At 47.6% G+C, this 15,600-nt stretch overlaps 1 protein-coding gene and 1 long non-coding RNA gene across 2 annotated transcripts in view; one reads left to right on the top strand and one right to left on the bottom strand.

Annotated features, from left to right (window-relative positions):
- LOC8041659 (monocarboxylate transporter 10) overlaps positions 1–15,600 on the bottom strand; it is a 222,201-nt gene that overhangs the window by 38,770 nt on the left and 167,831 nt on the right. The window lies entirely within an intron of this gene.
- LOC120836605 lies at positions 8,307–13,929 on the top strand. The gene is made up of 3 exons (XR_006078014.1): positions 8,307–9,108; positions 9,274–9,423; positions 13,854–13,929. It is a non-coding gene; the product is annotated as an uncharacterized LOC120836605 (long non-coding RNA).

The following is a 15,600-nucleotide window of genomic DNA, read 5'->3' as shown; positions in this document are numbered from 1 at the left end:
GACAAAAACAAAGTGCATGTCGTTGAACCGGAGCTGAGACCAGCGGTTTTCAAACTCCAACCTCGCTGCGAAAAAGACTGTGCTCCAAAGCCGCGGTCATACTGCCACTACATGAAGCAAAAACAGTCTGTAGGCACTGTCTGAGGAGTGCTTCCTCCTTGTGTGGAAGACCCGTCGCATTGGTCATATAATACCTATCTGCGGACGTGTTCGAAGCAGACATATGTATGAAAGCATGCGTGCTTCATGCATATGCTTGAGACCTGTCCGAAGATAATTCTCTTGTCATGTCTGCAACAAACAGCATGGGTTTCCCATGATGCCTGAGCAGTGCGACTTTACAAAGGAGCTATGTTGAGAGCAAGTCTTCTGCTTCTTGCGCAGGGGTTGCGATAATGTCAGAACATAAATCTCTTATTGGAGGAAAAAAACAACAACAACGGTGGGTAGACCTCAAGGCATCTAGCATTGAGGTCTACCCACTATCCTTTCAACCAAAGCCAATGAAAGCTCGACGTCGTTCTGACGTCAGCGCAGCTCCTGCGTAAGTAGCAGACGACTTCCTCTCCGCATTCATTGGAACCAATCATTTCTGTTGCAACGCGTTTTTTTTTTTTCGCTATGGCTCTTAGCTTAGATGATTCACGCTGACTATATTACATTAGAGACACGATTTCAGCGTCAATCGTACGTAACACTGTGGCGCCTGGGACGCGTCTCTGATTGGTGTGTTTACCGCGTCACAAAAAGTGGTCCCTCGATTTCCGGCTGATGACGTCATACGACAGCATGACGGCTGACGACGGCTGACGGTTGACGACGTCATGCTGTCGCTGGTCGCGATCCTGGCGTTGTCCCAGCAGCGGTTGCGTATGTGGCAGACGCCTGTTCCGCTGCAGGTCTCCTTCTCCAATGTGACAGTCCCCGGAAGCTTCAGCAGCCGGAAGTTGGGCGCCGTGACGACGGCGACCCAACTTCCGGCTGCCGCCGTAGCTCCTTTGTAATGTCAAGTCGCAGACGCGCCAGTCGCAGACGGCCGTCGTAGACGCGCTCCAGGCACAATAGTATTACTGCACATTCGCTAAAAAAAATAGTTTTTTTAACCGTGAAAAGAAGGAATTAAAGGACAGCAGTGGTCGCGACGCGATCTATTACATTTTCAATGATTCACAGGGTATACGTAGGGTTTGGGAATCACTGGCGTAAAAGGAAATATATCACAAATCGTCCAAGCAACTGTTGTATCAACTTGCTTGGTTAGAGACCCAGAAGCTGGAACGTGCGTTCAACGCGTCAACCGAGCAATCGTTCTTATTTCTTTATCCACCATACGCGGCCCACCCCCTCGTCTCGTGATTGGTTCCAAGAGCGAGGAGATACAGCGACAAGTAACAACCAGGACGATGTCAAATAATGCGTCGACTAATGACCAAGACAGTGAAAATGTATACGTATAGACGCAAAAGAAAAGCAACACAAAGTACCGGAAGGTCGTGACGACCGCCTGATTGGACACCGAAGAGCCAGTAACAAAACTTGGAAGCCGAAGAGAGAAACTTTAATGGTACACACTTCGATTAGCTGAAGAGGACGCAGCGTGATAAATGACACTGCTGGCTGCCTTTTGTTGTCGCTTTGTTATCTGATGCTTTAGGCGAGTTTGGAAGAGAAGACGACGAAGCTTGCTCTTAGTCGGCGCCTGGACATTGCGTTCGTATTTCTGGCAGTTTTTGCTGTTTTGCAACTTACCCCGCGGCAACAGAACACTCTCACTGTCTCCTGCAATATCACCAACACCTTCACTGCAGGAAGTATCCTCGATAAACCGAAGGGTTTCCACCCGATGGTGCTCTGGACGGCACCGATCCGGTAGGCCTGATGGAATCCGATGATGCCACCTCGAAACCAATACTCGCCCCTGCTCGATTCGACATGACTTCTGTAACGCACACCACGCCAAACTTGCAGCCCAACATTTTGACGACTACTATGAAGTACTTACCACCCGAGGAATACGACACTGACACGGAAATTGAAACCTTCTCTGAAAAAGAAAAAACCGACGACCAAAACGATGTCGAAGATATGGAAGAACTGTATGCTTCTACCAATGAAGAGTCGCAAGATCCCGACAACCAGTACAAGACGGTTGAATCACGCAAACGACGCAGGGAGAGTACGGACTCAGAATCAAGTTCTCCCAAACCAGCAATCAACTGCCAGGCTCTTGGGCTCACCGTCATATTTACACCAGACGACCAAAACACCAACATCAAAAGCTTCAACCCTATCAAGCTTTCGGACTGCTTGAAAGCCAACTGTCCTGATGGAATTTACAGCATTCGACCTAACTCAAGGCTGAATGTGATTGCTGTAGACACTCGCAATTTAGATACAACAAGCACTTTACTGCGTATCAAGTCCCTTTGTGGGGTTCCGGTGAGTGCATACGAGCCCCGCTCTAAGAACATGGCAATGGGTGTCATCCATGGAGTACCGGTAGATATCAACGACAGCCAACTAACTGAGGCACTACTCTCAAAGACATCAATCGTTCGCATCCGAAGACTGGGAAAGTCACAATCTGTTGCATTAACATTCGCATGCCCAACTCTACCCGATGCGGTATGTGTAGGCTATGTGCGCCACAAAGTATATTTATACGTGGAAAAACCAACACAATGCCGTACTTGCGGTCGCCTCGGACACGTAGCTGCATCATGTGCATCTTCGTCTATTTGCACAAAATGCGGAAAAACGCACGACTCGACATCCTGTCCAGATGGACCACCCAAATGTGTCAATTGCGGACGTGACCATCCCTCTACTTCTAGAAGCTGTCCAAGATGGCAAGAAGAAAGGGATGTCGTTCGTTACCGGGTTCTTCACGGAAGCGACTATCCAACAGCAAAGGCAGCAGTAAAAGCTGATGCCTCTGAACACAATACCGATAACACAACTGGTCCCGGACACGGTCAAAAGTCAGCAGGAAGCATGCCAGTGAGTAACAAGCCACATAAACAACCAATTCAAGAGCCGCCCCCAGCATCGCAACCTTCCCAAAGAAAGGAAAACAAAAAGCCACACGATAAACCAGGAAGAAGTACCCAACTTAATACAGACGACCTCGAGTCCTTTCCGCATCTCCCAAACACAGTACCTACGACACAGGAAGACCTCGCTCACAATCAACCTTCCACATGGAAGGTTGTAAGTAACATTGCCACCAACCTTGTCAAGAGTGCCTGCACTCCACAACCGAATGCTGCAGCTGAACCACCACCACCTGCGCTGGGCATCGGAAGCATCTTTTGTGCTGCGATCAAGGCCTTACGTGGACTGCTTCAACACGTGTCTTCACCCATTGCCATCTACATTGTCCAACTCATTGACACATTTACTCCGCTCCTGCAACAATGGTTGAGTTAACTCAACTGTTACTTCTTAATTACCATTTATTATAATTATGACAGCACTCACTATGGATGATAGATACAACAATGCGACTATATTCCAGTGGAACGCGAGAGGCCTAAGGGGGCGTCTATCTGATCTTAGGCAGTTTTCACAGAAGCATCAATTTCCTGTCATGGCCATATGTGAGTCAAGGCTTCCAAACAATTTTCGTTTTTCTGGGTATGAATATCTTTCTTCAACCCGGACTACAGGACCAAGTAGAGTCATCCTTCTCCTGCGCACAGACCTCAGTTACGTGCATCACGTTATTCCACCACATCACGATAATGAGTACATAGTGGCTACAGTCACTGACGGCAAGGGCAACTTCACCATCATTGCTGGGTACATCCCACCGAAAGCTAAATTTGACGAAGGCTACCTCACTGACATTCTCAGCAAGTACCCGTTGCCATTTGTCTTAACAGGTGATTTTAACGCCCATAATTCTGTATGGGGCAGCACGCACACCAACCCTCGAGGTAGGAGATTGGCCGATATTGCTGCCTGTCACCATCTCTGCCTAATGAATGACGGTAGCCCTACGTATATACAGAATCTTAAAAGTAGCAGCTGCCTAGACCTCACATTCGTTTCGCCATCGCTAGCATCTCAAGCAACATGGGTTGCAGACATTGAATCAAGAGGTAGTGATCACGTGCCCACCTATACGAGGCTTGGGAATTTTAAAAATATGAAAACTCATCATGAGATTAGCCATATCAATTGGGCAAACTTTCAAGAAAAAATGACCGAAGAATGCAACCAAGAGATGGACTTACCATCATTCACAGAAGCCATCACTCGTTCATTAAACCAATCAAGAGAGCAAACAACCTTACCGATTAACCAAACTACATTCAACGCCGAATATGAGCGACTTCGGGCTATTCGCCGGCGTGCTGAGAGGCGAGTTAGAAAGCATAAAAGGCCCGAGGATTTACGTGAGTTCCGACGAGTAACTAAAAAAATCAAACGTCATTTGAACAAACTTGCAAAACGTCGTTGGCGGAAAATGTGCTCAGAACTTGATCCAAGGAAACGTACTACGAGAATATGGCAAATATCAAGAGGTCTTCGAGCAACACCGCAACAACGCTATCCGTTTCGGGCACTAGCTCTATCGATGCAGTGTTCAGATATAGAGGCCGCGAATCAGTTCTGTATACGAATTACGCAGGCGCAGTCTACACACACAATCACACCGAAAACGCCACGGCCGACACCACCGTCAACTCTGTCATGCATGGACGTTGATTTCTCTCTGAACGAACTCGAATCTGCTCTTGCATCATGTAGGCAGTCAAGCTCGCCTGGACCAGATGGTGTTACCTACTCGGCAATTGCACGACTCGGACCAAGTACAATCAAATGCCTTCTTCGACTCTTCAACCAATCCTGGAACGAAGGCGAGGTACCTACATCATGGAAAGTCTCTCAAGTTATACCGTTACTAAAGCCAGGTAAATCACCCCTTACCATCACTTCCTATCGACCCATTGCGCTTTCAAGTTGCATAGGCAAACTCATGGAACGTATGATCTTGGCGCGATTAGAATGGCATTTCGAACATCATGGTCTATATTCAAATGAATCGTCAGGCTTTCGACGCGGCCGGTCCTCAATAGACGGGGTGATTGATTTAATTACATCGGTTGAACACGAAAAATCTCAACGACGAATGATCACAGCCGTATTCTTGGACATCAAGAGTGCCTTTGACTCTGTGACGCATGATGCTATACTTGACGCACTAGAAGAACTAGAAATAGGAGGGCGACTCTACAAGTGGATCTCCAGTTACTTAACTAACAGGGCAATTTTTGTTGCTACGGCACAAGAAAAAACTACCCTTTATAATGTCACAATGGGTGTCCCACAGGGTGGCGTACTAAGTCCGACATTATTCATGATATGCCTTAATGCTCTCAGAGTGGAACTTCCAGAAACAGTTCGATCATCGGTATATGCAGATGATATCTGCATATGGGCCTCCGGAGTTACCAGAGTACAGGTTAGAGCTCGTCTTCAAAAAGCATTAGGCACGATTGATAGATATCTTCTTCATCGCGGATTGACTATCTCTCCATCGAAATCAGCCGCCATAGCTTTTACTAGACGTTGCATGGATAAATACCCCCTCAAGGTATCCGGCCAAGCCATTCCGTATGTAAAACTCCACATATTTTTAGGCATATCGATCGATCGAGGATTGACATGGACGCCTCACATTATGCACCTTAGAAAAAAATTGACCAGCTTTATACACCTCATACGTTTTATATGTGGCACAACTTGGGGTGCGAATGTAACATCAGTACTGCGTCTTTACAAAGCTCTATTTGAGGGTCTATTAAGGTACAGCCTGCCAGTCCTTCATGGGATGTGCACCACGAATTTGAAGCGACTACAAAGTGTACAGGGCTCTGCTCTTCGTGCTTGCTTAGGTGTTCCGCACTCAACATCGACTTTGGGTGTTATAGCAGAAGCTGGGTGCCTATCCATTGAAGCACTTCGTGCAAAAGAAACACTACGTGTACACTTACGCCACCTAACAAGGCATGAATCCCACCACCTTGCCCGGATACAATCATCCAGGAAAGATTCAAGCTATGCTAAATTCTTGATACAACAGGAGCCAAATATACCAAAGCAGTTTGAAACACCAAAGTTGGCGGATGTTCCACCTTGGACACTAACATGCCCTACAATATCACTCAATATAGATGGCATACAGAAAAAAGCGTCAACTGCACAAACTGTATTAAAGCAACTGACCCTCTCATTAATCAATATCCACCATCGGTTCAGAACTCACATTTACACTGACGGGTCAACAACTCATCAAAGCTCAGCTGCCGGAGTAGTTATACCCATGGAACAAGTCGTGCTTAAATTCAGACTAGACCACCGCACCTCATCAACTGTCTCGGAGCTGGTGGCCATTAGGGAAAGCTTGAAATATATAATACGCACCGAACCACGAGCATGGTCCGTTTTCACTGACTCAAAAGCTGCACTCCAGAGCATGCAGCACTATCTACGACGTGGAGCAAATGAACAGCTGACATTCACCGTAGTCAGCCTCTGCCAACAGGCCCAACAGGCTGGCCACCACATTCACTTCCAATGGATCCCGAGCCATTGTGGCGTCCCTGGTAATGAGGCCGCCGACCAAGCAGCAAAGAGCGGTCACGAGAACATATCTAGCATTTCTGTTCCATATTCAAGAACTGACGCTGGTGCAACGGTTTTCTGGGTCGGAAAAAAGATAGGTGCGGCCCTCTGGGCAAGCCCTTCTCACCACTATCCACGACTTTATAATATAGATCCTGAACTTAAGTTCAGACCGCCCAGAAACCTTACAAGAAAGACTGAATCAGTACTCCACCGAATCAGGCTGGGCGTTGCATTTACATATAAATATCTCCACTGTATTGGGAAAAAACCTTCTGCAAACTGCTTGATATGTGAAGAAGTGGAGTCACTAGAACACCTGTTATGCACTTGCACAATTTATGACGTGGAAAGGGAGGTGCTTACTGAAGAACTTTCCCAGCTGGACTCCCGACCGTTCTCTCTCCAGAAGATCTTAGGAGCGTGGGAGAGCCCAGAAAAGCTGGCTGATGCGACCAAATACCTATTACGTTTCTTACGTGATACCCAACTTATTTGCCGTCTTTAAGAAGCAGATATAGAGCTCCACGTTATTTTGATGTGTTTTTATTAATTTCCTCTTCTTGCCCTTCTTTGGCATCCCCTATTCCCCCTCCCCAGCACAGAGAAACTGGTTAATGCAAACTGCATGGAGCGACCTCTCTGTCTTTCTAAATAAACCTCTTCTTCTTAGGCGAGTTTGTTACACCACAAATGCTGGAAAGCTTTGCACTGAGTTTAAAGGAAAAACACCGTTTGCAAAAAGTTTATTAAGCAAATCCTGGCACTCCTCTTCAGTTTGCTAGACGATTAACTCGGCTGAAATAACTTATACTTTGCAGTTTGGTTACATTGGCTATTCCCTTTACCAGAAAACGAATTTCCGCCTCTATTTGTTACATTGGTTACGATATAATTGTTTTTCCCTCTTAACGTTCGAATTTAAAAAATAGCAGAAATTTGATCTGAAATTCGAAACTTATGAATCGGTTGCTATAGTCAGGAATAAAAGATATTGCGCGGGTCAATAAAAATAAAACCAAAATGGAAAGCGCCGTTTTAGAATAAACGGAGGGAGAGTTTCGAAACAAAACTTGAGATCGAATTTGCACAGACAAGGCATCAACCACCATAATCCCATCATACGAGCGTAAGGGTTTGCAACCCGAACCACTTTAATCGGTAAAAAAAAAAAAAAGTCGTAATGCTGGCAGTTTTTCAGCGGAAACCCTGCTATCTCCACAGAATGAATCAAGCGGATTACGAAGTTCAAACAACCATTTAGTGGGGGAACGTATTCGCGAAATGACAATGAGAACGTTCGAATAATTATCGTCCCTGCCGCTTACCAGTATAACTAACTGGACACGTGCTCTGAGAGAAACAGACGTTCAAGGATTGTTTAAAGCGCAACAGCGAATCTTTTTAAGTTAATCTGATCCAATCTTGCGCCGAGAATGCGTCGCACGCCATCATGCATGTTTCTCAGCATCATGAACCAATATCATGCTTTCTTTCATTTTTCATGCCGAAAACTCTAGCCTTACTCCATGTCTCTGTGGGCTGGGGGAGCAAGCAACGTACATGGCCCCATGCACGCAAGGTTTACGTAACGTATATGACTACGCAAACGTTATACACACACGTATTCGCCCTTTTTTGTTTGGCAACAAACTTGTCCTGCGCTGTGATTGGTTAGCCCAACCAACCTTCCGGTTTGGTACTTCCGGTCCGCCCGCCTCTGTGGTTTTCCTGGTTTTCCCGCTGGCAGTGACCGAGTTTGCTGTGGACGTGTTAAGTTTCTACGAGGTCGCTGTGCCGTAAATTTATCCGCACGATAGTTAAATCATGAGCAGTGACTACTACCGAGCGTTGGACGTCGCACCCAGAGAGCGGTATCGACAAAAATTGACTTTCCGCGGGGAAGAGCTGCCGGACCCACTTGATCCGTCGCTACGCCAGCACGCATTCGTGACAGGCTCAACCGGCTCGAGGCGGTTACCTTTGGTGCACGTCGGCGACATTTACGCGTACCTCGTAGAAGGTACGTGTTTCTACTCGAGAGAGCAGTTTAAAAGCTTCAAACTGTCAGATGGATACAATAGTTTTATCAGCGGCAAGGTTAGGCAACTGCGCTGCTTCAGTGCAGCCGTCGGAGATAGCGCGGTAGTGCTCGTCGCTGCCGACGTTGAGGCCAGCCAGACCGTAAAGAAAGTGCACCAGCCCTGGACTCTTGTGGGAAAAGATGGCACCATAATCAGCGCCCATTGCACTTGCATGGCCGGGTAAGCGTTTTTTCTCAACTGGCATCCAGGAGTTGAGTTAACGCGCTGTGTGCGTGATCTAATCTGTGTGTTTTGCTACAGCCTAGGCGAGGCGTGCAGTCATGTGTCGGCGCTGCTCTTTCGCGTGGAAGCGGAGGTCAAACACGGACTCAACGACCCATCGTCCACCTCAATGGAGTGCCGGTGGATTTCCCCGTCCACGTCGGCACAGGTATGACGTGGTCATTACCATGTTACTGTTAAAAGAAAAAAAGAGAAACGTTGCAACGCGCGCAGAAGTGATACGGCCAGTTGCTTGTCTCGTTATCTTAAAAAAAGTATTAGAAAGGTGTTATTCCAGAAGGAAGCATAACTTAATTATGGATTTCTCATGCAGGCTGCTGAAGTCGTTGACATTCGGTTCGTCAAGCCAGAGACGGCGAGAAAAAAGAAGCGTACTGGGGATTCAGCCTCGGAAGCCCCAAAGCAGCGTCAGCTGGCCACTGCAACAGATGACCAGGTGCAAACATTCCTGAAGAGAGTGAAGGTATGCTGTCTTGACACATGTTTATTTCGGCTTACTGGTGTGCTGAAACCGACACTTGATAAAGTAAAGGCAGCAAAAGGGCCGTATATATTATATGTTATTATCACTGCTAGTAATCAAACAAATCAACATTCCTCAAAGATTTACAAGCAGAGAGAAAGAAAAATTGGGTGTTTCAGACATATGTGAATAACTTGTCGTATGAAATGAAGCGCCATTGTTTTAAAGTTGGCTCAATTAGCCATGTGATCAATATTTCTTCGTCTGCATATTATGCATTTCAATATCAAAACTTTCTCAGGCAAAGGGCATATTCACAAAGCTTCGGTTGACTGGGAGCAGAATCAGGTTAGTGGTGTAGCCAGGAATTTTTGTCGCAGAAGGGGGGGGGCGGGGGCGGGGGCTGGGATATCCATGACTAGGGATGCGGAAATGGGGGGGGGGGGGGGGGGGGGGCTTCAGCGTTCTAATCTTCCCCCTCTGAATACGCCACTCGTTTTGGCATAACTTCGCAACAAACAAACTGTACGGCCGCTTTAAGCTCGGATTCCACTGAACAAAACTCGTGGGCGCACTCCACAGGAGGCAGGCGTTCCTACGGTGGATTATCATGTTTGCCTCATTCCAGTGATTTAGTCGGCTATCAGCGATTGCAGCTTTCATCATTTAGCAATGTAGACCGAAGAGACCTATGCTGTCAATTAAAAACTTCTTCTGCATGTTACGGCACCGTTTGCAGCCCCTTTTGCCAATCCACAAACGAAGGGGCTGTGGATGACGGAATTAATAAGGTTCTTGCTAGGTTGTAAACTGTGGTTCCTCCTCTATGGTGTGGAGGAGCATGCTTTGCGTTGGACGGTGGCGGTGGTGTAGCGGGTCGGGCCAGACAACTGTTTACGCAGGTATTTCTTTGCAACAGTTTAATAAAGGACAATTTAGCTCACGAGTTATACAAATATGAACATTGGCAACCCGAGCCCTGCACTTGGCCGCCATTAGAGATCGGTTCCTTTCTCTCCAGCGGCACCAAACCAGAAGACCCCTCTCCTTGTCTCGGCTGTACTCTTACAGCTTCAGCGCGTCACCCTCTCTCTGCCTTCCCGCACAGGCCTGGCACGCCACACCCAGCTGCGTTAACTCACAGAGGGCATCCTGACACTGATTGGAAGCGCGGATACAGTTAACATCGGTCACCCCGACACTCACGAGAGGGCAAAACAAACCCGTCAATGGGGGAGGTCCGTCTTCAGCACAAAGAAAACAACACACTTTCACCGACAGAAAACAAGGGGCTACCGCCGTCGAACACAACGCTCCAGCCATGGCCAGCAAAGAAAAGCGGCTCTCGGGTGGTTGCGCAGACTGCCATCCGCGACATACAATGGCCCCCTCGCCGGGGGGTCATCTGCGACTCCATGCCCGAGAGAACACCCACATGTCTCCCCCAAAACTGTTAGCGCAGGGCCTCTAGTTGTGCAAAAAGTAAGACAACAAAAGGGGTTCCGGAACCTTACAGCATTCGTAGCAATAAGCTTTTATTTGATGACGATTTTCAGTGATCACGAGTCATGCTGGTCAGAGGGCATCAATTTTGTAGCCTGTCGAGGTCAGCATTGCACCGAAAGCAACAATAGAGCTAATGCAGAATGTTAGCGAGAGTATTCCGGGCAAGCATATAGCGATGCCTGAAATATTCAATTTTGCTGAGACCTCCCCCACTGCTGCCCCGTCCATTGCATTTTCTCATGGGCGGGCCCCTTGTAACCAAATCCTGGTTACAATAGAATGAATCCTTGGGGAGGGTATAAAGCGTCGAACAAACACGGTCCGAGACACAAAGACAACGACACAAAGCGCACTCTCAACTGAAGTTTATTCGAAAAAGTACACACTATTATTCCCAACGGGAACGCACAGTCATCAATCAATCCCTGCCCAGCTCATGTTTTAAAGAGACAATGAAAACAATTTTCTTTAATTTTTTTAAATGATGTTTTTAGGCTTCTTGGGAACCTAGCACGCTGCCTAATTTTTTGTAGACATTTGTGACGTGCATTTCTGTGCCTACGAAAGAACTGAAGAAACCGAAACTGAACTATCTCCGTTCTCATTTCTGGGCCTCCGAAAACGGAGGTGACGTAGGGAGTGACGTCAAGTGTGAATAGTCGGTATCGGTAGTATTTAGGAGATCGAGACTCTGGTTACTGCGGTTGTGTTATAGCAGCGCGGTGGCGCAGTCGTTTCGTCGAATCTGTCAACATGGACGACATTGCCGCTCTCGCGAGCGAGTTCAGGCTTCCCTTCACTAACCTAACACCAACGGATTGGTGTTAGGTTAGTCTGTGTGTGGCGGCCTCCACCATCACCCGACGGAGACCGCCCAGCCGGCAACGAGCGGCCCACAGGCTCCGGAGCACGAAAGCAGTGAGCAACATTCGTGCGGGCGAGATGAGAGCAGCGCGTTGCCGAAGGGTAGGGACACGGGGGAGATGCCGAGGGGAAAGCGGCAGCGTCTCAGCCGTTCCGGAAACCGGTTACTCTGCGGGGGACGCTCCCCAAGAAGGAGAAAATAAACAGCACCATTTTTGGTTTTCACCAAAGTCGGACGTCCTCTCTTTTCGTCGTCAAAGAACACGATCGGCAACCCACTTATGCAAACTAGCGTCGCCTGAAAGAATACTGGTCTTTAGTCGACCGTTAGAACACCCATCTACAGCCCTCAAATTTGGCATGACTACCATTTTGCAGAATCCTTCGTGTACTGTGTTCCCAAAGTAAACACGACACCGACATCTGAAACCAAAACCAAACGTCTCCCGCGTGTTTCCTTTTTTTGTTTTTGCCCATAGTTGCTCGTTGCCTGTTTCGCGTCCAGCGTAGCAAAGAGAAAAACAATTATGCTGTTTTATTTACGGTTTAGTAATTATTTCCGGCCGATTTATACTTTTCATGGTTATTTAAGCAAAAATGAGAACAGTATCCCTAAAAATCACGAACCAAAACGTGACCGAAGGCAGGTCTCTTCTTTCGACCAATCGCTGACGTGTCTCTTGTGACGTCGTGCTTCTTTGCCCTGCAACGGTCACGTGAGCTTCGCTTCTCCCGCAACTCTCGGGGCGTCGCCCCAGTCGATCCTGGTACGATTATTACCTCGACTGTTTAATTGATTTGCGCGGCACACAAGCGCCGGTTTCGGCTGAAATTTGGGCAACGTGGCCTGAGACGTGCCTGGAACCCAGTTCAATCGCCAAAAAAATATCCGAAATTGGCTTCATTATTCCTTTAAGTACTCGTACTCGTCCGTAGATAGGGCCAGTGACCTTTCGCTGACGCACTTGTTTCCCCTAGCCCTAATCTCAAAAGCCTCATGTAGCCCGTGTGACGCCTTGTTTTTGTATTTTGCCAAAACTTTTGTGCTGTTGAATGATGAAGGTACAAAGGAATCTGCTGAAATGAACGGCGAGACGCCCTGACGGTGTCGTCCTAGTGGAAGCTGCGTGCTCAAATAAACTTCAGATGAGATAGCGCCTTGTGTCGTTGTCTTCGTGTCTCGGTCCATGTTTTTTCTGCGCTTTATACCCCTTGCAATGTGTCAACTGGCCCACCTAAACACGTTATTGAATCCTTGAGGCTTATAATTGACACTCGCAGCCATAACAAGCACTTATGTGACCTTCCTGGTGTGATTTTACGCCAGTACCAGGGGCTCTGGAAATATATCTGATGTGTGCAGGCGACATGTGGGGGTTCATGTCGCATCATGTGGTTCACCTCTCTCTCTCTTTGTGTATATACATATATATATATAGGGGCATGTTGACTTGGAGGCCAAAGGCGTAGAAGACAGAGATGCAGGGTAACGGTGGAAAACAAACCAGGAAGGTTTATTCGACGTTTCGACCTGAGGCAGATTTTCATCATTTTCCTGACGAAGACGTTTCCAGGTCAAAACATTGAATAAATCCTGGTTTGTTTTCCACCGTTACCCTGCATCTCTGTCTCTCTCTTTCTTTATATATATATATATATATAGGAGCGGTGAGGCGAAGTACTGCATCATGACACTAACGAGCGCCGACAGGGAGTGCTTCGGTAGTCGCAGCACAGCAGATGCTCCAACGCGGTTTAGCCTGGTGTTGGCACATGTTTTGTCTTTCATGTTGGATTAGTCTGTGGGGCCTCGTCGCCTATGGAGTGCAGCTTCAACATGCAACAGCCTCACGGGCGGTGGGAGGGGACAAGAAAGGGGGGGGGGGGCGGTCGGAACAGTTTGGAGTGGGGGCATGGCCCCCACTGCCCCCCCCCCCCCCCCCCCCCCCCTTCCCCCGGTCCCGGGGTCCCTGGCCGGTGCTGTTGTTTTACGCCACTAGTGTTCATCATGTTTCTAGTGGCCAGCAGTGTGCATTAAGGATGTTTTTTTCTTTTTTTAGGAAATAGCTCCTAGCACCCTGCTGCTTTCTTCACTGACAGACAGCGAGGATACAGATACTTGCAGCGACTCGGAGGGACTAGACCTTGCAGCTCCCAGTGTCATGTTTCCGGACTCCGTTGTACAGATGTACACCCCTCATGATCAAGTGGCAGCTCAGGGTTTGAAACTGACTACCCTGCAATGTGGGCAAATCGAGGTGGGCACGCGTGGTCAGGCCCATTCTGGAACCTGGTTTGAGCAAAGGCAGGGAAGGATAACTGCATCAATCCTTGGGAGGGTACTTTCGTGCCGCAATGGACAGGAAGGTATTGTGTCCGAGATCATGGGGTATGTCAAGGCTCCCGATGTACCAAGTCTAAGACATGGAAAGGCGAGTGAGGGTGATGCTCGGAGGGCGTTCGTCTTATCCGAGGAACGAAATCACAGGGACTTTAAAGTTGAGAACACAGGCCTCTTTGTCTGTCCCGAGAAGCCGTTCCTGGGAGCTTCGCCTGACGGTCTAGTCACCTGCTCGTGCTGCACTAAAGCAGTCTTAGAGATCAAGTGCCCCTCTACGTGCAAGGGCAAGAAGCTGCGAGACCCTGACACTAAGCTGCCGTCTTATTTGACAAAGGATCTGCAGCTTGAAGCCACTCACGACCATTATGCGCAGGTGCAGGCGCAGATGGCGCTGAGTGGTGTAGAGAGAGCTTTTTTTGTGGTGTACACCGGAGTCGACATTAGCGTTGAGATGATACATTTCAACAATATTTTCTGGGATACAGCAGTTGGAAAGGCAGAGCTATTTTTTTTTAGCCATGTGTTTCTAGAGTTTCGCTCCAGGGACTTGCAAAAGAAACTTGAAAGGGCCAAGAAGTCCTGCATCTGCAAAGGAGCGAAAACTGGCGCTGTAGTGCAGTGCAGTGCATGTGGAGCAGTAGCTCATTTAAAGTGCCTGGGGCTGAAACGGAGGCCCAAGATCTGGATCTGCTCAGATTGTCAAGACTGCATTGAGGAAGTTTAGGGATTTATCTTTATACACTGCAGTGATCTCATTTTGAATGAAGTATTTAGGCTAACATTTTCACTACTGATGAAGCAACACTTGTTGAGTCTCGCCTCATTTTAAGTGAACTCTTTTCACTGTTATGCCCAAGAGATGTAATGCGCTGAATGTTTTTTTGTTTTTTTTTTGTCCTAGACTGCTCACAGCCTACCCGAAAATGTTTATATTTAGTGCACACTTTGTCACAATTTATTTAAAGATTTCTTATCTTGTCTTTTGGATGAAAATGCAAATGTTTGATCCTCTGAAAGACACATGCACAGTCATGCAGATACTAGACAGCTCCATGCCAGCCGGCCTTTCTTTTCTGAGGAGTGCTTGACTGGTGGCTTACATCTGAATTGGTGCTGACATCGGGTCTCGTCCACGTGAAGCAGACAGAGTGAGCCCATCAACACAAACAAACTGCCGTTATCATGTGCGACCTTGTCACAAAGAGTAAGTATAAAAAGGAATGTAGCAATACAACAATATTTCAAAGCACGGTAAGAATGGCTCATAACTATTATAATTTCTACCATCCTCTCCTATCACGAATGACCTCCAAGCATGACTCTTTCCTAAATGCTCCTCTTCCCTTTGCTCAGACAACAGCGGCAAAGACACAGGTAATAACAGCAGTTTGTTTGCATTGGTGGGCTCCCCGTCTGCCTTGCGACGAGTTTTGGCGTCACCAGTAAATCGAAAGTAAGCCAGGAGA

The sequence above is a fragment of the Ixodes scapularis genome, unplaced genomic scaffold, assembly GCF_016920785.2.
Source record: "Ixodes scapularis isolate PalLabHiFi unplaced genomic scaffold, ASM1692078v2 PGA_scaffold2__306_contigs__length_199485367, whole genome shotgun sequence".
Classification (NCBI taxonomy): Eukaryota; Metazoa; Arthropoda; class Arachnida; order Ixodida; family Ixodidae; genus Ixodes; species Ixodes scapularis.
Note: the sequence above shows the minus strand (reverse complement) of the source record. Positions and strands in the feature narration are given on the sequence as shown.